The sequence below is a fragment of the Vulpes vulpes genome, unplaced genomic scaffold, assembly GCF_048418805.1.
Source record: "Vulpes vulpes isolate BD-2025 unplaced genomic scaffold, VulVul3 Bu000000655, whole genome shotgun sequence".
NCBI classification, from domain to species: Eukaryota; Metazoa; Chordata; class Mammalia; order Carnivora; family Canidae; genus Vulpes; species Vulpes vulpes.
The window spans coordinates 264,432-287,154 of NW_027325691.1; the positions used below are offsets into that span (position 1 = coordinate 264,432).

At 33.5% G+C, this 22,723-nt stretch overlaps 1 pseudogene; it reads left to right on the forward strand.

Annotated features, from left to right (window-relative positions):
* The first annotated feature begins 19,985 nt into the window (after positions 1 to 19,985).
* On the forward strand, positions 19,986 to 21,498 carry LOC140596643 (procathepsin L pseudogene; annotated as a pseudogene).
* Positions 21,499 to 22,723: the final 1,225 nt, after the last annotated feature.

Below are 22,723 nucleotides of genomic sequence, written 5' to 3' on the forward strand. Positions count from 1 at the left end.
ATCGAATAGAATAGAAAATGATGAAATCGAAACGAAAATAATCAATCGAAATGAAAATCAAATCGAAAACAAAATAATCAAATCGACATGAAAAAAATCAAATCGAATAGAAAATAACCGAATCAAAACAAAAATAATGAATCAAAACGAGAAAAATCGAATCGAAAAGAAAATAATCGGATCGAATCGAAAAAATTCGAATTGAAAAGAAACGAATTGAATCGACATGAAAATAATCGAATCGAATAGAAAATAATCGAATTGAAACGAAAATAATCAAATAGAAATGAAAATAATCGAATCGAAAAGAAACAAATTGAATTGAATCGACAAAAATCAAATCGAATTGAAAATAATCAAATCGAAATGAGAAAAATCGAATCGAATCAAAAATAATTGAATCGAATCTAAAATAAACAAATCTAACTGAAAATAATCAAATCGAATCGAAAAAATTCGAATAGAAAAGAAACGAATTGAATCGACATGAAAATAATCGAATCGAATAGAAAATAATCAAATCGAAACGAAGATAATCAATCGATACAAAAATAATCGAATCGAAACCAAAATAATCAAATCCACATGAAAATAATCGAATCGAATCGAAAATAATCGAATCGAAACTAAAATAATCGAATCGAATCGAAAATAATCAAATTGAATAGGAAATAATCGAATCGAAATGAAAAAAATCAAGTAGAAGCGAAAATAATCGAGTTGAAACCAAAATAATTAAATCGACATGAAAATAATCGAATCGAAATAATAAAATAGAAACGAAAATAATCGAATCAAATCGATAATAACCGAATCGAAATGAAAATTATCGAGTCGCAACCAAAATAATCGAATCGACATGAAAATAATCGAATCGAAATGAAAATAATCGAATGGAATAAAAAGAATAGAATCTAAACAAAAATAATCAAATCGAAATGAAAAAAATGGAATCGAATCGAATCGAATCTAAGAAAATCAAATCACATCGAATCGATAGAAATCGAATGGAATGGAATCAAATCGAATCGAAAAAAATCGAATCGAAACGAAAATAATCGAATCGAAATGAAGATAATCGAATCGAATCGAAAATAATTGAATCGAAACGTAAATAATCAAATCGAAGTGAAAATAAACGAATCGATTTAAAAATTCGAATTGAAACGAAAATAATCGAATCGAATCAAAAACAATCGAGTTGAAACGAAAATAATTGAGTTGAAACAAAAATAATCCAATCGAAATGAAAATCGAATCAAAACGAAAATAATCGAATGGAATAAAAAGAATACAGTCAAAAGAAAAATAATCAAATCGAAATGAAAAAAATGGAATGGAATCGAATCGAATTGAAGAAAATCAAATCGCATCGAATCGATAAATATCGAATGGAATGGAATTGAATCGAAACGAAAATAATCGTATCAAAACGAAGATAATCGAATCGAATAAAAACATAATCGAAACGAAAATAAGCGAATCGAAACGAAAAAAATCGCATCAAAACGAAAATAATCGAATCGAATCAAAAAATTCGAATCGAAAAGAAACGAATCGAATCGAAAAAAATCAAATCGAATAGAAAATAATCGAATTGAAATGAAAAAAATCAAGTAGAAGCGAAAATAATCTAATCGAAACCAAAATAATTAAATGGAAATGAAAATAACCGAATCGAATCGAAAATAATCAAATCGAATCGAAAATAATCAAATCGAATCGGAAATAATGGAATCGAAACCAAAATAATCAAATCGATATGAAAATAATCGAATCGAAAATAATCAAATCGAAACCAAAATAATCGAATCGAAATGAAAAAAATCAAGTAGAAGCGAAAATAACTAAATCGAATCGAAAATAATCTAATCGAAATAAAAATAATCAAATCGAAACGAAAATAATCAAATAGAAACGAAAATAATTGAATCAAAAAGAAGCGAATTGAATTGAATCGAAAAAAATCAAATCGAATCGAAAATAATCAAATCGAAATGAGAAAAATCAAATCGAATCAAAAATAATTGAATCGAATCTAAAACAAATCTAACTGAAAATAATCAAATTGAATCGAAAATATTCGAATAGAAAAGAAACGAATTGAATCGAATCGAAAAAAATCAAATCGAATAGAAAATAATCAAATCGAAACGAAAATAATCAATTGAAATGAAAATAATCGAATCGAAACCAAAATATTCAAATCCACATGAAAATAATTGATCGAATCGAAAATAATCAAGTCGAATAGAAAATAATCGAATCGAAATGAAAATAATCAATCGAAACGAAAATCGAATCAAATTAAAAATAATCAAATCGAAACGAATATAATCTAATTGAATAGAAAATAATCAAATCGAAACGAAAATAACCGAATCGAAATTAAAATAATTGAATCGAAACGAAAATAAATAATCAAAACGACAATGATCGAATTGAAACGAAAAAAAATCAAATTGAAACACAAAAATAATCGAATCGAAAAGAAAAAAATCCAATCGAATAGCATCGAATCGAAAAAATCGATTCGAATTGAATCGAAAATATCGAATCGAAACGAAAATAAATGAATCAAAACAATAATGATTGAATCGAAACGAAAATAAATGAATCGAAACGAAAAAATCATGTAGAAGCGAAAAAATCAAATCAAAAATAATCAAATCGAAAATAATCAAATAGAAATGAAAATAATCGAATCGAGATGAGAAAAGTCAAATCGAAATGAAAATAATCGAATCGAAACGAAAATAATCGAATCGAAAATAAAATAAACGGATCGAATCGAAAAAATTCGAATTGAAAAGAAACGAATTGAATCGACATGAAAATAATCGAATCGGATAGAAAATAATCGAATCGAAACGTAAAAATTCGAATCGAAAAGAAACGAATTAAATCGACATGAAAATAATCAAATCGAATAGAAAATAATCGAATCGAAACAAAAATAATGAATCGAAACGAGAAAAATCGAATTGAAAAGAAAATAATCGAATCGAATCGAAAAAATTCGAATACAAAAGAAACAAATTGAATCGACATGAAAATAATCGAATCGAATAGAAAATAATCGAATCAAAACGAAAATAATCAATCGATACAAAAATAATCGAATTGAAACCAAAATAATCAAATCCACATGAAAATAATCGAATCGAATCAAAAATAATCAAATCGAAACTAAAATAATCAAATCGAATCGAAAATAATCAAATTGAATAGGAAATAATCGAATCGAAATGAAAAAAATCAAGTAGAAGCGAAAATAATCGAGTTGAAACCAAAATAATTAAATCGACATGAAAATAATCGAATCGAAATAATAAAATAGAAACGAAAATAATCGAGTCGCAACCAAAATAATCGAATCGACATGAAAATAATCGAATCGAAACGAAAATAATCGGATGGAATAAAAAGAATAGAATCTAAACAAAAATAATCAAAGCGAAATAAAAAAAAGGAATCGAATCGAATCTAAGAAAATCAAATCTCATCGAATCAATAGAAACCGAATGGAATGGAATCGAATCGAATCGAAAAAAATCGAATCGAAATGAAAATAATCGAATCGAAATGAAGATAATCGAGTTGAATAAAAACATAATCGAAACGAAAATAATCGAATCGAAACAAAAAATCGCATCAAAACGAAAATAATCGAAACCAAAATAATCACACAACATGAAAATAATCGAATTGAATCGAAAATAATCACATCGAAACGAAAATAATCAGATAGAATCAAAAGTAATCAAATTGAAACCAAAATAATCGAATCAAATCAACAATAATCGAGTCGAATCGAAAATAATCGAATCGAAATGAAAATAATCGAATCGAATCGAAAATAATTGAATCGAAATGTAAATAATCAAATCGAAGTGAAAATAAACGAATCGATTTAAAAATTCGAATTGAAACGAAAATAATCGAATCGAATCAAAAACAATCGAGTTGAAACGAAAATAATTGAGTTGAAACAAAAATAATCCAATCGAAATGAAAATCGAATCAAAACGAAAATAATCGAATGGAATAAAAAGAATACAGTCAAAAGAAAAATAATCAAATCGAAATGAAAAAAATGGAATGGAATCGAATCGAATTGAAGAAAATCAAATCGCATCGAATCGATAAATATCGAACGGAATGGAATTGAATCGAAACGAAAATAATCGAATCAAAACGAAGATAATCGAATCGAATAAAAACATAATCGAAACGAAAATAATCAATCGAAATGAAAATCAAATCGAAGCCAAAATAATCAAATCCACATGAAAAAAATCAAATCGAATCGAAAATAATCAAATCGAAACTAAAATCATATCGACATGAAAAAAATCAAATCGAATTGAAAATAATCAAATCGAAACTAAAATCAAATTGACATGAAAAAAATCAAATCGAATCAAAAATAATCAAATCGAAACAAAAATAATCAAATTGAATCAAAAATAATCAAATCGAATCGAAAATAATCAATCGAAACGAAAATAATAGAAACGAAACCAAAATAATCAAATCGACATGAAAATAATGGAATCGAATCGAAAGTAATCAAATAGTAACTAAAATAATCGAATAGAATAGAAAATGATGAAATCGAAACGAAAATAATCAATCGAAATGAAAATCAAATCGAAAACAAAATAATCAAATCGACATGAAAAAAATCAAATCGAATCAAAAATAATCAAATCGAAACAAAAATAATCAAATTGAATCAATAATAATCAAATCGAATCGAAAATAATCAAATCGAATCGAAAATAATCAATCGAAACCAAAATAATCGAAACGAAACCAAAATAATCACATCAACATGAAAATCATGGAATCGAATCGAAAGTAATCAAATAGAAACTAAAATAATCGAATCGAATAGAAAATGATCAAATCGAATAGAAAATAATCAATCCAAATGAAAATAATCGAATCAAAACCAAAATGATCAAATCGACATGAAAATAACCAAACGAAATGCTGTGGAAGCGAACCGTACAGGCAGTCAGGATGCGGGAGGGACAGGCCATGAGCTCAACTCTCAGACGTGTGTGAGCTGTGCAGGCCGACGTGTGCTGGACACTTACTTACTGATGGGAGCTAGGACCGAGCTACACTCTCATTGAAGAAGGACATTTGCGATCTCTGCATTGAACTCAGATACACGAAGTAGAGTCCTGTCGCTTCCACATGCTTTTCACACAACCTCTTCCGGCACCTCACATAAATAAAAAATCTTTAAAAAAAATGAAAGAAGGTGTTCTTGATGTGCTCATAGTTTTAATTAAACATGAATCAAGTGACCTTTTGGCTCCTTGACATGCAGGATTCTATGTATTCAACATATAAATATTACACAGATGTTGACGTGTAAATATTACAAATAGAAGGAGAGCTAAAGAGAAAAAAATGTGATTTAACAAGAGAAAGGGGATCCCTGGGTGGCGCAGTGGTTTAGCACCTGCTTTTGGCCCAGGGCGCGATCCTGGAGACTCGGGATCGAATCCCACGTCAGGCTCCGAGTGCATGGAGCCTGCTTCTCCCTCTGCCTATGTCTCTGCCTCTCTCTCTCTCTCTCTCTCTCTTTCTCTGTGTGACTATGATAAAAAAAAACATAAATAAAATAAAATAATAAGAAAAAATTTAACAAGAGAAAGGCAGTAGGTAAAAAGAAGAAAAAAAACAAGTAACACAGAATACAAACCCAAAGTGAATGTACTATAAATATATTGAAGATCTTAATACCATCAATATTGCATAAATGTAAATATTAGGCTAAAAGTATTAGGTCTAGTAAAGATGAACTTTATTGGGGTTAGCTCAATCAAATATTTAGAAATTAAGATGTCAATTTATGTTAAGAGGATCCCCCCAAAATGCCAAATATCTGAATTATTAAAATGATATAAATATGTACTATAAAGTACATCTCAACTGTGAAGATCTTTTACCTTTAAATATAATAAAAGAGGGATCCCTGGGTGGCGCAGCGGTTTGGCGCCTGCCTTTGGCCCAGGGCGCGATCCTGGAGACCCGGGATCGAGTCCCACGTCAGGCTCCGAGTGCATGGAGCCTGCTTCTCCCTCTGCCTGTGTCTCTGCGTCTCTCTCTCTGTCACTATCATAAATAAATAAATAAAAAATTAAAAAAAAATAAATAAATATAATAAAAGAAGGACAATAGAAAGAAATTTTAGTATATAATACAGTTCTTCCTCATTATATGGTAATGGAATTACTTTATATGAGAATCTGTGTGACATCCTATATGTAACCTCTGTTCTACCTTTATCTGTTCTATCTTTATGAACTTCTTGGTAGTTTCACTTATTAAAAGATTCTAACAGTATTTAGCTCTCTCTAAAGGGACCTTTGAGACCAAAATGGTTGCAACAGAATCTTTCTTTCTGTAAAAGATACCATAAAACAATTAAATGTTACTTGAGTCCTCACTGAAAACCATTCTCACTAAAACTAATGATTCCCTATGTCAATATTAAAATCTATTTTTTAACCTCATTTTGGACTTATAAAAATATTAAAATATATTTAAATATCTCATACTGAATATCTAGCAATAGCCACAAGGAAAAATAGCACAAATTTAATACTATTATACTAAAATACATTTTATCTTTATACTTCAATGTTTTAATATTAATAACAGATTCTATACTGCTTTATATTTTTTCTTATTTAATCATCTCAACATCCTTGTAAAAATAGTACAGATTTATTTTAAAAATAAGGAGAAAAGCTCATGGAATAAAATATTTTGTCAGATGAACATGCATCCATTTCTTCTATATTTGTTTCTCTATAATTCATTATTGTTGTTCAACTTACTTGAGATTATTTTTTTGAAAATGTTTTACACTTCCATAGACAAATTTATGGCAAATAGAAATTATTATTTTGTTCTTTCACTCAATAAAGAGTTTTAAAGTCAAAACAGTATAAAACTGAGCTTCAAGGGAAGAATTCTGTGGCTAAGTAGAATCATGTAAGGATGTACTTAAGAGTAGGTTGTGTGGTTAACTGATATCATCACTCCATTACTTCTATAATTTTTCATGATTTATATTGTCTTCTCCAGATATTTCCAAGCTAGTGAGGAAATTCAGAACACAGTTTCAGGGTAACTACTATGTTTCCTTTTAACTCCCTATAGTTTAACTTCCTTCACATTTTAGGAAGGACAAAGTCTAAGAAAGGCATGTTCAAAGAGAAGACATTGAGGAAAGTTACTCATGGCATTTATAATCTTGCAGATTTATTTTTTTTATGTTCAAAATAAACAGAACCTGGAAAATTACTGAAAAGTACCTATGGGATAAAGTTTGGCATAATTCTAAAAACAGAATGAAAAAAGAAAGAAGGAAAAGAAAGAAAGAAAGAAAGAAAGAACGAAAGAAAAAAAAGAAAGAAAGAAAGAAAGAAAGAAAGAAAGAAAGAAGGAAAGAAGAGAAAAAAAAGAACAAAGAAGAAAGAAAGGAGAAAAGAAAGAAGTCATGTGAATTAGAAATGAAAGAACTAGGAGTAAATTTTTTAAAAAGGAATAAAAACATTTTTTAAAGTGTCCTCCAATATTTAAATACTTTATTAGGAGAGAAAATAGATCAATTATTCATGATTCATGACTATAGTTTTCAGATTAGTGTTTAAAAATTAAGGGGCTACACTTTTTTGACATTACAGAATAGTTAAGGTTGTCTAGAGATAGAATGAGATAGCTTTCTAGGCTTGTTTTCTCATTAATTTGGATGAGGTGGTTTCTAATATCCCTTTCAGTTTTACTATTGCAGTGTTATCTTTTTAAAAAAGATTTTCTTTATTTAATAAAGAGAGAGACCACATGAGCAAGGCAGAGCTACAGGAGAGGGAGAAGCAAACTCCCCTCTGAGGAGTGAATCTGCTGTGGGGCTCCATTCTAGGACTCCAGGATCATGACCTGGGCAGAAGGCAGATGCTTAACTATCTGAGCCACCCAGGCACCTTGCACGATATTATCTTCCTCTGGATATTTAGAGTGAGTGTAACATGAGACAACCCACCTGCATACATCTGCTAAGCAGTTTACAACTCCCCGAGATTATCCCCCTCTTTACATTATCCCTGATGAATACTCTTAAAAGTCGAAGTGAATTCAAAACAATCCTAATGCTGTCCCTGATGCCCATACCTCTCTTATTGCAATGTACCACTTTTTACCATTTATTATGTTTGTTTAGACATTCATTTATTTCCTTGATAGACAGTAAGCACTGCTTATAAATTGTAATTTGGGGGGAAGGATCTTCCATATTGAAATCATTTGGGGTTTTAAAAGGCAAATTCCTGGAATTGATTCTAGAACTACAGGAAGACTTGCCATTATTTTCTGTATGATACACTGAACTTTATTCTTTTAAATGCTTAGTGTTACTAAGCTACTGCTATAAATTCTTTTATTTACCTTTGTGTTTTCCAACTTCTGTCAACTCTTGGCCTAATCATTACTAATACCCAGCCTCAGCCGTACCGAGCTGCTGATTTATTTCTGAATACATCTTCAGGATATCAGGATATCCTCAGACGTCATCGTTCTGGGCAGGCTGATGTTAATCTTGTTATAAACCTTGCTCCCTAGGAGCTATTTTCTGACTGCTTTCTCCTATTTATGCCTTACTTAGGATCCTGTTTCAAAATAGACCAAATGGAAACACACTCTTGCCTGACTGATGCTGTGATCTAGAATATCCTATTACACACTTTATCCATCAAGGTGAACCACACAGCATCTTGAAGATAGCCTAAATCATGCCCACATGTGCTACCTCCCTTTAATTATTCTAATTAAGACTCCTTTTCTTCCAACAAATGACCAGCCCTATACCTAAGACTCTTCTTCGGTGGCCCAGTCCTAATCACAAATATGCAATTTTACTTCTTGCTGTACCCTCAATGAGTGGAAAGCCTGGCTTCTTGTAAAAGATGAGAGAGGGTAGTCCTAGCCTCAGTGAGAGGGGGCATTTAAGGTAACATTATCACAAACCTCAAAACAGTTTGTCCCCTTTTCTTTTCACCTCTCTCCCCCATATGCCTAGACAGGATGAAACAGATGCTCATTAATTCTTAAAATCCCTTTAAACTATATAATGTACACTCTCAGATTAGTGAGATTAAAACACATGGTAGTTATATAGTTTATAATGTGTCCAGAATTAATCAATAGATCAACAGCACTATTTGCAAGGTAGGCAGTCAGGCCTGAAGATTTTTTACCAAAAGCCCAAAAAGGAAACACTTCTCAAGTTGCTGTTGGTTATCATGATCTGCGCAAACAAATGGTATTGCTGCACAACGTCAATAGCCCACATTCTACGCCTTGTTTTGCTTTTTAACACTGAGAAGACCAACAGCTGTTACTGATCTAAGAAGAACTAAAGCATTTACAGTAGGTGGTACCACCTGTGCTTTTCTTATTCCACCCTTAAAAATCTGCTACTTTATTTTGGAGCTGGATGGAGAATATGGCAGTGACTCAATGTCAGGGGGAGTGAGTAGTCAACTCTGGCTTAGTTCTGATAAGGAGTAACATGACCTTAATAAGTCACAACAATGTGTGTTGATGAATATCTTCTCTTGATTTTGCTTTATCCATTTCAAGAATCTAAGAAAAGACCATAAATAAAAAGGAAATTTGAATTCAGCTGACTTAACTGAACGAAAGATTTACAACCCAGATAAAATGCAAGATTCTATATATATGCAAATAATGATCTTAACTATTTCATGTTTCATTTTAGCTTCTTTACCTTAAACCCTAGAAAAAATACACTTGCCAAGTTACTGCCTACTTGATCCTATAGCTGTGGAATTTTAAATTTAAACAGGTTGTTGGTGAAACATGTCTTCTATTTCCAAGTGAAGTGTTTAAGAGATTATGGAAAATAGAGAATTAACTCAATTGGGGACAAAAATAGCTTCGAAATTTGGTAGCTTGAGTTACCTAGCACTTATATATGAAGTTTCCTCTAAATGCTAAATTTCAAAATGTTATATACAGAATAATTTAAGTCATGTAATACAAAACTTTTGACAAAAGGAAATGTATCGAGTGATACATTTACTTCAACTGAATCAGGGGATCCCTACACAACCATGAGTTGATGTTTCTGCATCTTGGTGTTCTAAATTAATCAATGTTATAGAAATTCAACTAGAATTTAATTGTTCAATGAAAAAAGCGAGGTAATAATCTCTTGTCATTTTTTTTAACAACTTTTCACATTTCCCATAGTAAATTGGGGGAGTAATCCCCCATAGTAAATTCCCCATAGTAAATTTCCTGAGTAAATTGTTTGCCAATATGGTATATTCTAACCCTGCCTATTTTTAACAACCTTTCTTGCCTTCTGAAGCAAAGAAACAAAAACGAAACCACTCTAGGACAATATATATATATATATATATTGCTTGAAAGCATTTCCCTTTAGGTGAATTACTTAAAATTCAGCCAAGTACAGACACTGTTTTTTAATTGCTGTTTTAGAAAACATTTGGACCTACCTGGAAATATTAAATATAAGTCTCATTTATAACACTAACAATAGGTTTCATTTATAATCATGAATAGAGTGTCAACTCAAAGAATGGCCCACATTTACTCCATCTGAGTTTTGTTTCTATTATTCACCTCACACTTCTCTGTTAGTTTTTGCTTGCTGTTTTCCAATATAATAATATTAATAAATAATATCATATCCAAATAGTTCTTAATTATGCTAGCACATTCTTTACTGATGGAGTGTTTAGTCAGAATTTTGTGTGTTTTTTAAAATTTTTATTATTTATTCATTCATGAGAGACAGAGAGAGAGGCAGAGACATAAGCAGATGGAGATGCAGGAAGCCCAACGTGGTAATCAATACCGGGATTTGGGGATCATGCCTTAAGCCAAAGGCAGACACTCAACTGTTGAGTCACCAGGTGTCCCATAATTTTGTGTTTTTCTTTCCAATCCAGTGAGACACATTTTTCCCTACAGAACATGTTGGCAACGGTGCTATCACACATACAGAAATCTTATGCTATTATTACATTATATGTTGGTATTACAGCAATGAATTTGTCTGGATAGCTGTAAAATATTTTTCTCTTATTACTATTTGTCATGTCCAGGGCATAGTCATGATGTTGGTGACACAGTGCTTAGATTCAGACTGCAAAATTTGGGGATTTTCTGAAAAGTGACTCTCACACTGACAGCTGAGACCCATTGCTAGGAATAGAGAACATCTCCCTGAAGGCTACATAGTTACAGTTCTTCTACATTAAGCCACCAGTTACCAATAATTACCCAACGTAAAGAACAAATCCTTCAAGTGTCTTGTTGTTGCTTCAAAAAGAATGCCAGGCTTTCCTTTACTCATCCACAATTAGTTTTGCTAACTTGAAAAGCATATGACAAGTCGACCGATCTATGAACCAGCTGCCATCTGATAGCTCACCTCTGCAAAATGAGAAGGGAGCTGATACCAAGATGCAGATTCATGAAAGACACCCTGAGAAAAATCAATGTGAAATAAAATAAAAGTGGATAAATGAAGTCTGTAATTAAGGACTTAACAGGAAGCATTTACTAGATGGAATAAGTTCCAAATGAAAAATAGTTTGAAAAGATAAGTCACAAAACCTGTGCTAAAAAAAATGGTAAAAGATAAAGAGGGCAAAGTACTTAGGAATTTCTATTTTACTACTGATAAGGCCACAAATGAGAATGTTCTGCCCAGAATTAATACAAAATTTAGGTGAATATGTTGGGTTACATCTCAGCCCTCTTGGACTCTTGTCTAAGTTTTTCTTTTTGGCAGACCAGGCTATCAAATTTTAGTAGATGAGTGAAAAATCAAATCATATTTCAGATAGTGAAATGATATGAAAGTGCCTAGCCTGTCTAGAATGGGAAAAGGATAAGACCATTAATTATAAAGTGAAACCACTTAGCAACTCAAGAATTGTATTTAGGATGCTGAATGTATAGTTGACAATAGTCATCCCTAAGAGCAGAGATCATATAATTTCATCTAGAAACAAGAAAGTAGATGTGCTTACTATACCTACTTACCATGCAATGTACCTACTTGATAACCTTCCATGTACTTATTTGCTTTTTGGCAGTTCATTCAATTAGATAAATTTGTATTAAGTACAAATTGTGTTCAAGGTACCCTTGAATGTCATGAAAGTAGGTAAACATGGTCACAGTTGGCATCACCTGTGTCAGTTGGCCTTAGGTTGCCAAATCTATTTTCTCTCTCCTTGAATCTGGGTTGCCCAGATTCCCCTTCAAGGGAATACTTACTGACTAGCTATGAGATATAGTCATTAGAGAGCTTACTGTGATCATTCTGCCTCAGTTAGAAAGAACCATTATTACCTAAAGTCATTCTTTTTCCTAATTTCAGTGCCTGAGCAAGACAGGAGAATAAGAATCTAGTCTTTGTGGTCTAATGCAGGATACTCTGACAGATAAGCCTTACTCTGAAGCTTTCCACATTGGCTGAGACTGTTGGATCTACATGCAGATCAACTTCTTCCTCCACCCAATCCTATTTCCTCTCTTTTTCTTTTATAGATGTTAGTTCATAATAAATAACTTACACCCCAACTACCATCACGGTATCTGCTTCTATGATGCTTGTTCTAGCCAATAAAATGTGGCCACTGTACCAGCTCTGAGACTAGACTTCAAAAAATCTTGCAGACTTTCACTCTGGGAACCCTACCAAGGCATCCTATCAACATGTCATGAGAGGCCAATAAAACAGCAATGAACCATATCAGAGGTCTTCCAAAGCAACAAGAAACCAATCAACCCAGCAGCTCACTGTACACACATAAACAGACGCATTTTAAACTAGAAGATGAGCCTAGCTGAGCCCAGCCCAAATTGCTAAATAGCAGAATCAGGAGCTAAATAAAAGATTGTTGTTTTAAACCATTGAATCTTTGGGATGATTTTTCATATAGCCAAAGCTATCTTATTATACAAGCATACTTAATATTTCTAAAAAGGCAATTTGTTTGAATTTTGATATTTTTATTATTTTTATAAAGACCCTATAATAATGAACATGCAATTATCATTTAGTATAGAGTTATTTTCAGCTCTAGTCACACAGCTCTGTGCTTATTGTGTGGATGCCTGGAAATCCGGCACTGTCTTTCAGCCAAGATAAAGGCATTTACCTTTAGGCATTTACTAATGATTTATCATGTGCTATTTAATACCTGAAACTCCCTTGTGGCTCTTAGGCCCAGTTGGTTTATTGATAGCTTACACCTTGTGTAACCAGTTAGCCTGAATTAATTATGTAAACAGGGTCATGAAAGACCTCACTGGAAACTTTCGAGTTGCTCTCCCCAAATTAGTATTTGTTTTACAAATTTTGGTAATTCAATCTAGAAACAAAATACATCCTTGTGTTCATAGCAAGGCTTAAGGCAGGTGCTTCTGGAAGTTTTGGGGCCCCTAAATCTTGCCTGAAGTCTCTTTTTTTTTCTGCTTTATAGTATCTTTTGCCCTTATTAAAAGATTTGCATTAATATGCTTTATGGTGACTCTATAAGTCTATTCAATTAACCGATGTGTTGTACTCTGCAGGCTGTGTGTGAGTGTTTAGGTGCTCTTCAAAAATTAAGAACAAGATTTGTGAAATTTTTCTTAGTATAGATCTAAGGAAACCATAGCTGCACAAGATCAAGATCAAAGTTAAATTTGTTTTCTGTTTTTTTTTTTTTTTTTTTTTTTTGCTTTTTGATAAGGGTCTTTGTGTATGTGTGTTTATGTGGTTACATTTTGTTTGAACTTCTGGTTCTGGAGCAGTGTAAAGAAGTTCAATTACAAAAAAGGGAAAAGAGAAAACATGAAAGTCAGCTTCAAACACAAAAAGTAAACATATATTATTCACAAGTATAAGGACAAGAAAATAGAAAATGATTTAACATTATAATCCAATGACAAGTCAAAATAAAAATAAAACATTTAATAGAATCAACTTCACACATGACAACAATAGAACATGATTAAAGGATATTAGGGCTGTAAACAGAACACATGCCCAAAGTAATATCTTTTAAATACTGGATATGTTGCCTGAATATCCCTTGATAAAAATTCCCTGAAGCTGATGATTTAAGGATTCCTGGTGAAATTCAAACATATTACTAAAATATGGAAACAGCTTATTAATTAAGCAATATATGCCCCAAGACGATGAGCAAAAATATTATTATTTTTGTAAGTTTCCTAGAGAAGAAAGTTCTTGATAAAGTTGATTGTAGCACAAAAGAGTTATGATTAAGTCAGCAAGAATATTTGAAGGTGTAGTGGAATAAAAGGACTAGAGGGTATGCTAGAGCAAAAAGTCCTAGAAACACAGGAGTAATGACTGAGAAAAGAAACACGGAAGATAATGGTTATTTTGACAAAGGAAGTAGTTACTTAATGTGGATCATGGTTTCTTCATAAATGTACAAGGGTTTACATTTACCCCATGGAGGTGTACTACAGCCCCATAGATCTCTTAGAGTATACTACACCTCGAATACTGAGCTGAACATAGTGAAAATACTCAATGGTTTACTGTATCCAACATCCTCCAAGTGCAAAATACTACTAGAGAGTGGCTTAATTCCACTAATATTATGTTACTAAGTATTATGGGTAATAGATTAATGAAACCTTTTATCCTTCTTCATGAGAATTTGACTTTAGGTTAATTTTCTAACTCTGTTCCCCTGGCAACTTAATAAGGTGGTATGTCCTCTATGTTTCTAAGCAACAAAGATTATGATTGAAAATAACCTCTGTTGGCAAATTTAATCTGGACTCAGAGATCTAAAAACTACTAGATAAGAAGCCATAGCTTCTTATGAGTATGATGATTCTATGCATTATGTCTTGAGAGGCCTCTAGAAGCTATGTCTAAGAAACTGTAACAAAATATATTGGCTCCTATGGAGCATGATACTTTTACCTCATGTCAGATCCTGCACCCACCGGACACACACATCCTCTTCTTGCAAGTAAGTAGTATAGGCCACTGAAATGTGCAGAAAATGAATGCTTGATGTTTCCGTCAAGCATTGGAAACTATATTTTTCATTCTATATCCTCCTCCTTAGTAGTCTGGTATCATATATGGCTTATGAGAGTCTTAGAACCTATTCCTCGATTTGGCAAAATTCCCTGGGTGAGTGTTACACTTCACATGTATGAAGTAATATAGTATGCTAATAAAATATGATCAGTTCATCACTATTTTGAACTTCATCATCTACAAAGGCCAAATGAGGTTACATTCATAAAAACCTGGGGTTAAGAACTGGGGATTGGGAATTCAACACCTTTTGGGGAAACAAAATTCAACCCATAATAGAAACATAACCTTGCAGGACTAAAATCATAAAGGTCAGATATCTTGCCTCATTATTTAGGCATCCCTGAATTTTGTCAGGTATTTTTAAAATTAGAAGTAGCATAGAAATAATAGATATTTCCTTCGATCACCATTGCAACTTTCTTCCTTCAAGAGTCAAATGATTTCCTCACAAGATGAGACCAAAATGAAGTGAACACTTCCAACCCCTTCTTACCCTCCAAAAGCTTATTCTGATGCACTTTCAAGACATCAAATTCAATAAACATGACAGATATTGAATAAGGAAACTGTATAAGCAGAACATTTAGAAAAATCTGCAATAATTTGTGAGAAGTGTCTATACAAGTGCAAGACACTGGTCTTTTTCACATATTCCATGAGTCAAGCCTTTGTTACAGTATATTTCTGATTTATATACTTGTTAAAAGAGATACAGAGAAATGGGGTACAGTCAGTTGTATGAAATCAGTAAATATTTAAAAGGTGTGAAATAGAATTAAAATGTCAAAGTCAGCTTTATAATTAAAAAAGCAAGTTACAATATGACAAATGACATATTCATTACAATTTGCTTCTCAGAAAACTAGAGGTTACCAATTAAAAACCTAAGTTTAAGTCTCTTATTTAAGTTTTTAACAATAACAAAAGCTGTTAAGGAACTCTTCCAAAAATCATCCAGATATATGTTTTCATCATATTTTCAGTCATAATTTCACTTTTTTAAAGAGATAGTTATATTTGGCTATCAGAAATGCTATCTGAAACATATCCCTAACTTATTTAATGTTACATGTCATTGTTTTCCATTATGATATGCCATAAGGAAATATTTAGTGCCAGGTTGAGTACTCAGGAAAAATTATAAATACACACTTGGCAAAGTTCCTGGGTTAATGATCTATGGGATAAATACCCAAACACCTCACGTTAAGCAAACTATTTAAAATATCTTTGTAGCGAAATTTAAAAAAAACTGTTATTGTTAAGAAGATTTATGAAAATCACATGGGATACTACTCAATAATTGTCAAATAAACCACTAAAGTTTACCGTATGCTTTTGCAAAAGATCTACTTGTGTAAAGTTTCTGAGCAAGTTTGTTCCACATTGTGCTAAATTATCATCCTGAAAAAACTCAGAAAGTTCCTCAAATAAATGATTCTATACATATTATGTTTCATTAAAGGTATCCAATATGTCACATAAAGCTATTGCTTTGGACACATATGTTTTAAAAAATACCAAAATGGTAGGAGAACTTAACATTTCTTTCCATATCCACAAAACTTCTTTTCTTTTTTTTCCCAATTTTGAGATATTTGACAAGATTTACTGTAGTATAATATGTCTTAACTCCTACATTGAACTTGAAGCTATTAAAAGTTGCAATAAAGACAGGGTAAGTCCTTACACCTCTTCTAGGTGGACTGGGCTTATTATTATTATGCTGTGAAGGATAACCATGTTAGTCCTCTAGGTTCACATTAGCTTTCTTTCCTCATTTGAAAAGGAACTTGTCTATGCTATTTTTTGATTAACTATCTTCTAATTAATCCAAATAGTCTTTGCACTGCCACTCTGAAAATTCCAAAAATTCTTCAATTTAATCCATGTTTAAGTACCTGTGAGAGAGGAGGGAAGAGCAAGATGGTGGAAGAGTTGGGGCCCTCAACTCACCTGGCCTGACAAACTTACCTAGATAAATTTCAAAACATCCTGAACACCTACTTATTCGACCTGAGATTCAAAGAGAGAATAGCTGGTATGCTACAGAGAGAAAAGTTTTGGCTTTCTAAAAGATAGAAAGGCTAAATAAATAAATAAGAATAAAGTGGGGAGGGGCACTCCGAGGAGCACAGCTCTCACTGAGCCCGGCACCTGGCAGGGGATGGGGCATCTCCCCCAGGCACAGACACCTGAGAATCAGCACAGCAGGCCCCTCCCCCAGGAGACCAGCTGGAAGAACTGGGGAAGAGCAAGTTTATTGACCAAGCAGCACTGAAATCTCCATGACTGAGGGAAAATCAAGGGAAAATAGAATCTAGAACTAGAGGGCCCCTTTTCCCCCCCTTTTCCATTATGACTCATTTTCATATTAGACTAAAAATTTCCAGTATTTTTTCTCTTTTCCCACCTTAACTATAATATTTTACCACCTCTTCATTTTTAAGTTTTTTCCTTTTTGACTTTCATATTTCTACAATTATATGTCTTAGATGTATTTTTCACTTCTGGATTCCCTTCAACATAATTTAATTTTGGGAGATATATGAGTTATGGGTTTTTGTTTCTTGTTTATTCTGCCTCGTTTTGTTTTACAATGGTGTAAGTTAATACCTTTTAACACACGTCAACATACACCCAGAAACAAGTGGAATAATGTGCTGATTCATTCTGTGAGATTATATTCTCTCTTCCTTCCCATTCTGCGCCCCCCTCTTTTATCTTGTTTTGGTGTTCAAAGTTGGGGCTTTAAATAAGTATTGATGGTATATATAAATTTAGGATAGAGCATCCTCTAACATACAGAACAAAATACACTCAAAACCAAGAGGAATACCCTCTAGGACCCCTCAGGTAGACTACATTATCTCCACTATCATTTATTCACCACCACCATCCCCCGCCCCCCCCCCCTTTTTTCTCTTTTTTACTTTCTTTTTCTTATTCTCTGTGGTTTTTGGCCCTTTATTTTTACTAATTTGTTTTAAAATTTGTTTTTCACTTTAGTGATCCTTTTGTTTTATGTTGTTCTGTTTTATTTATTTATTTATTTATTTATGGTCTCTGACCTCTTCGGAATCATCTAGGGTATATTTTACTTAGGGTGTGGTTGATATTTTTGTTTCAACCCACTCATACAGCCACTCTGCACTGGATAAAGTAACTAGAAGGAAGAATTCACCAAAAAAGAAAGAACCAATAACAGAGTTACAGAATTTGGATTTAAATCCAATGTCAAAAAGTCAATTCAGAAGTACAAATACAAAGCTACAGATGGCTCTGGAAAAAAGCCTAAAGGACTCTAGAGACTTTGTTATTGCAGAAGTGAGATCTAATCAGGCCTAAATTAAAAAGAGATTAAATGAGATGCAATCCAAACTGGATTTCCTAACTGCTAGGGTTAATGAGGTGGAAGAGAGAATGGGTGACATAGAAGACAAGTTGATGGTAAGGAAGAAAGCTGAGGAAAAAAGAGAAAAACAATTAAGAGCCAATGAAGAAAGGGTTAGGGAAATAAATGATAGCTTGATAAGGAAGAATTTACATATAATTTGACTCCAGAAGAGACTGAGAGATAGATAGGACCACAAAGTATAAAATTTTTTTTTAATTTTTATTTATTTATGATAGTCACACAGAGAGAGAGAGAGGCAGAGACATAGGCAGAGGGAGAAGCAGGCTCCATGCACCGGGAGCCTGATGTGGGATTTGATCCCGGGTCTCCAGTATCGCGCCCTGGGCCAAAGGCAAGCGCCAAACCACTGCGCCACCCAGGGATCCCAGGACCACAAAGTATATTTGAACAAACCATAGTTGAGAACTTCCCTAATTTGGGGAGGGAAACAAGCATTCAGATCCAAGAGTTAGAGATTCCCCCCACCCCAATCAATACAAACCATTCAACACCTCACATTTAATAGTGAAGCTTGCAAATTTCAAAGATTAAGAGAAAATTCTTTTTTTGATAATAAATTTATTTTAGAGTTAGGAGTTCTTATGTCCTGTCTCCCTTTCTGATTTTTCCCAAACATTTAAGAGAAAGTTCTTAATGCAGCATGAGACAAGAGATTCTTAATTTATATGGGGAGAAATACCAGATTAACAGCAGACCTCTCCACAGAGACCGGTCAGGCCAGAAAGGGCTGGCAGGATATATTCAGGGTCCTAAATAAGAAGACTTTCATTCAGAATTGGAGAGAAAAAGAGCTTCCAGAATAGGCAGAAACTGAAAGACTATGTGACCACCAAACCATCTCTACAATAAATATTAAAGGGGACCCTGTAAAAGAAAGAGGGAGCTCAAGGAAATAATCCACAAAAACAGGGACAGAATAGGTATTACGATAACACTATAAATTCATATCTTTCAATAGTTACTCTGAATGTGAATGGGCTAAATGATCCCATCAAAAGACACAGGGTATCAGACTGGATAAAAAAGAAAGTCCCATCTATTTTCTGTCTTACAAAAGACTCATTTTAGACCTAAGGACACTTCCAGCCTGTAAATGAAGGAGTGGAAACCATCTACCATTCAGATGCTCCTCAAAGGAAAGCTGGGGTAGCAATCCTCAAATCAGATCAATTAAAGTTTATCCCAAAGACTGTAGTAAGAGATGAAGACAGACACTATATCATACTTAAAGGATCAATCCAGCAAGAAGACCTACCAATCATGAATATGTATGCTCTTAATGTGGGAGATGCCAAGTATATCAATTAATAATGCCAAGTATATCAATTAATAACCAAAGTAAAGAGATACTTAGAAAATAATACACTAGACTCATGGGCCTTGGCGATCCGTGGGGTGCACCTGCGCAGCTGTGGATGCCGCAGGTTTTTGAAACATGAATTGTTCACTCTTCTTGACTGCCCTTTGCTTGTGAATAGCCTCAGCAGCTCCAAAACTCGATGAAAGCTTAAATGCATAATGGTACCAGTGGAAGGCAATGCACAGATTATATGGCATGAATGAAGAAGGATAGAGGAGAGCAGTGTGGGAGAATATGAAAATGATTGAACTGCATAATTGAGAATATAGCCAAGGGAAACATGGCTTCACAATGGCGATGAATACCTTTGGTGACATGACCAATGAAGAATTCAGGCAGGTGATGAATGACTTTCAAAACCAGAAGCACAAGAAAGGGAAAGTGTTCCAAGAACCTATCTTTGCTGAGATCCCCAAATCTGTGGACTGGAGAGAGAAAGGCTACGTAACTCCTGTGCAGAATCAGAGTCAGTGTGGTTCTTGTTGGACTTTTAGTGCAACTGGTGCCCTCAAAAGACAGATGTTCCGGAAAACAGGCAAACTTGTGCCACTGAGTGAGCAGAACCTGGTGGACTGCTCTAAGGCTCAAGGCAATGAGGGCTGCAGTGGTGGCCTGATGGATAACACCTTTCATCATGTTAAAGACAATGGAGGCCTGGATTCAGAGGAATCTTATCCATATCTTGGAAAGGACATAGAGACCTGTAACTACAAGACTGAGTGTTCTGCTGCCAATGACACTGGCTTCATGGACCTCCCTCAATGGGAAAAGACCCTAATGAAGGCAGTGGCAACTCTAGGGCCCATCTCTGTTGCTACTGATGCAGGCATTTCCAGTTCTACAAAGCAGGCATTTAATTTGATCCAGACTGCAGCTGCAAAGATCTAGATCATGGTGTTCGGGTGGCTGGCTATGGCTTTGTAGGAACAGACTCAAATAATAAATTTTGGATTATCAAGAACAGTTGGGGTCCAGAATGGGGCTGGAATGGCTATATAAAAATGGCCTAAGACCAGAACAACCATTGTAGAATTGCCACAGCAACCAACTATCCCATTGTGTGAGCTGATGGACCACAAGATTAGAGGACTTGAGGACAGCATATCTGGAGGAAGTTTATCTTAAAATTGACCAAACTCTTATTGTGTAAGATAAGACACTTGAATCATTGAGAATCCAAGTTGTGATTTGAATTCTGTGACATTTTTATCATTTTCTGTGACATTACCACTACTTTAATTACTGCTATATATGGCTTTATAATGTTGAAGACTTATTACTTAATTCTAAAATTTTTGACTTCTTATTTATTCAAAGGATATATAAACTTTACCTTTTGAAATAAATTTTAATTCAATAAGTAGAGGAAGAAAAAAATAAAATAATACACTAATAGTAGGAGACTTCAACACAGTCCTTGTCAGTAAATATCAGATCTTCTAAGCATGACATCACCAAAGAAACAAGGGCCTTAAATTATACACTGGACCAGATGGATTTCACAGATGTTTACAGAGCTTTCTAACTGAACACAACTGAATACACATTCCTCCCAAGTGCACATGGAACTTTCTCCAGAATAGACCACACACTAGGTCACAAATGAGGTCTCAACCGATACCAAAAGATAGGATTGCCCCCCTGCATATTTTCAGACCACAATGCTTTGAAACTAGAACTCAGTCATAAGAAGAAATTTGGAAGAAATTCAAACACATGGAGGTTAAAGAGCATCCTACTAAAAGATGAATGGGTCAACCAGGAAATTAGAGAAGAATCTATGGATTCAGGGAAACTAATGAAAATGCAGATACAACCATTCAAAAAATCTGGGATACAGCAAAGAGGTCCCAAGAAGGAAATACATCTCAATACAAGTCTCCTTCAAAAAACTGGAAATAACTCAAATACACAAGCTAAACTTGCACCTAAATGAACTGGAGAAAGAACAGCACATAAAGCCTACACCAAGCAGAAGAGGGGAGATAATAAAGATTCAAGCAGAACTCAATGAAACAGAGACCAGAAGAACTGCAGAACAGATAAAAAAAGAAGAACAGGAGTTGGTTCTTTGAAAGAATTAATAAGATAGATAAACCCTTAGCCAGCCTTATTAAAGAGAAAAAAAAAACCCTCAAGGTAATAAAATCACAAATGAAAGAGGAGGGATCAGAACCATACCAAGGAAATACAAATGATTTTAAAAAACATTTTATGAGCAGCTATAAGCCAATAAATTAGGCAATCTAGAAGAAATGGATGCATTTCTGGAAAAATCACAAATGACCAAAACTAGAACAAAACGAAATAGAAAACCTGAAAGGCCAATAACCAACAAGGAAATTGAAGCAGTTATCAAAAACCTGCCACGACGCAAAATTCCAGGGCCAGATGGCTTCTGAGGGGAATTCTATCAAATGTTTAAAGAGGAAATAATATTCTACTAAAGCTGTTCTGAAGGATAAAAAGGGATGGAATACTTCAAAATTTGTTCTAACAGGCCAGCATCACCTTGATTCCAAAACCAAAGACCCCACCAAAAAGGACAATTATAGAACAATATCCCTGATGAACATGGATGCAAAATTTCTCAACAAGATACTAGCCAATAGGATCCAACAGTACATTAAGAGGATTATTCACCATGACCAAGTGGGATTTATCCCTGAGATGCAAGGTTGGTTTAACACTCATAAAACAATCAATGTGATAGATCACATCAACAAGAGAAAAAAACAAGAACCATAGGATCCTCTCAATAGATGCAGAGAAAGCATTT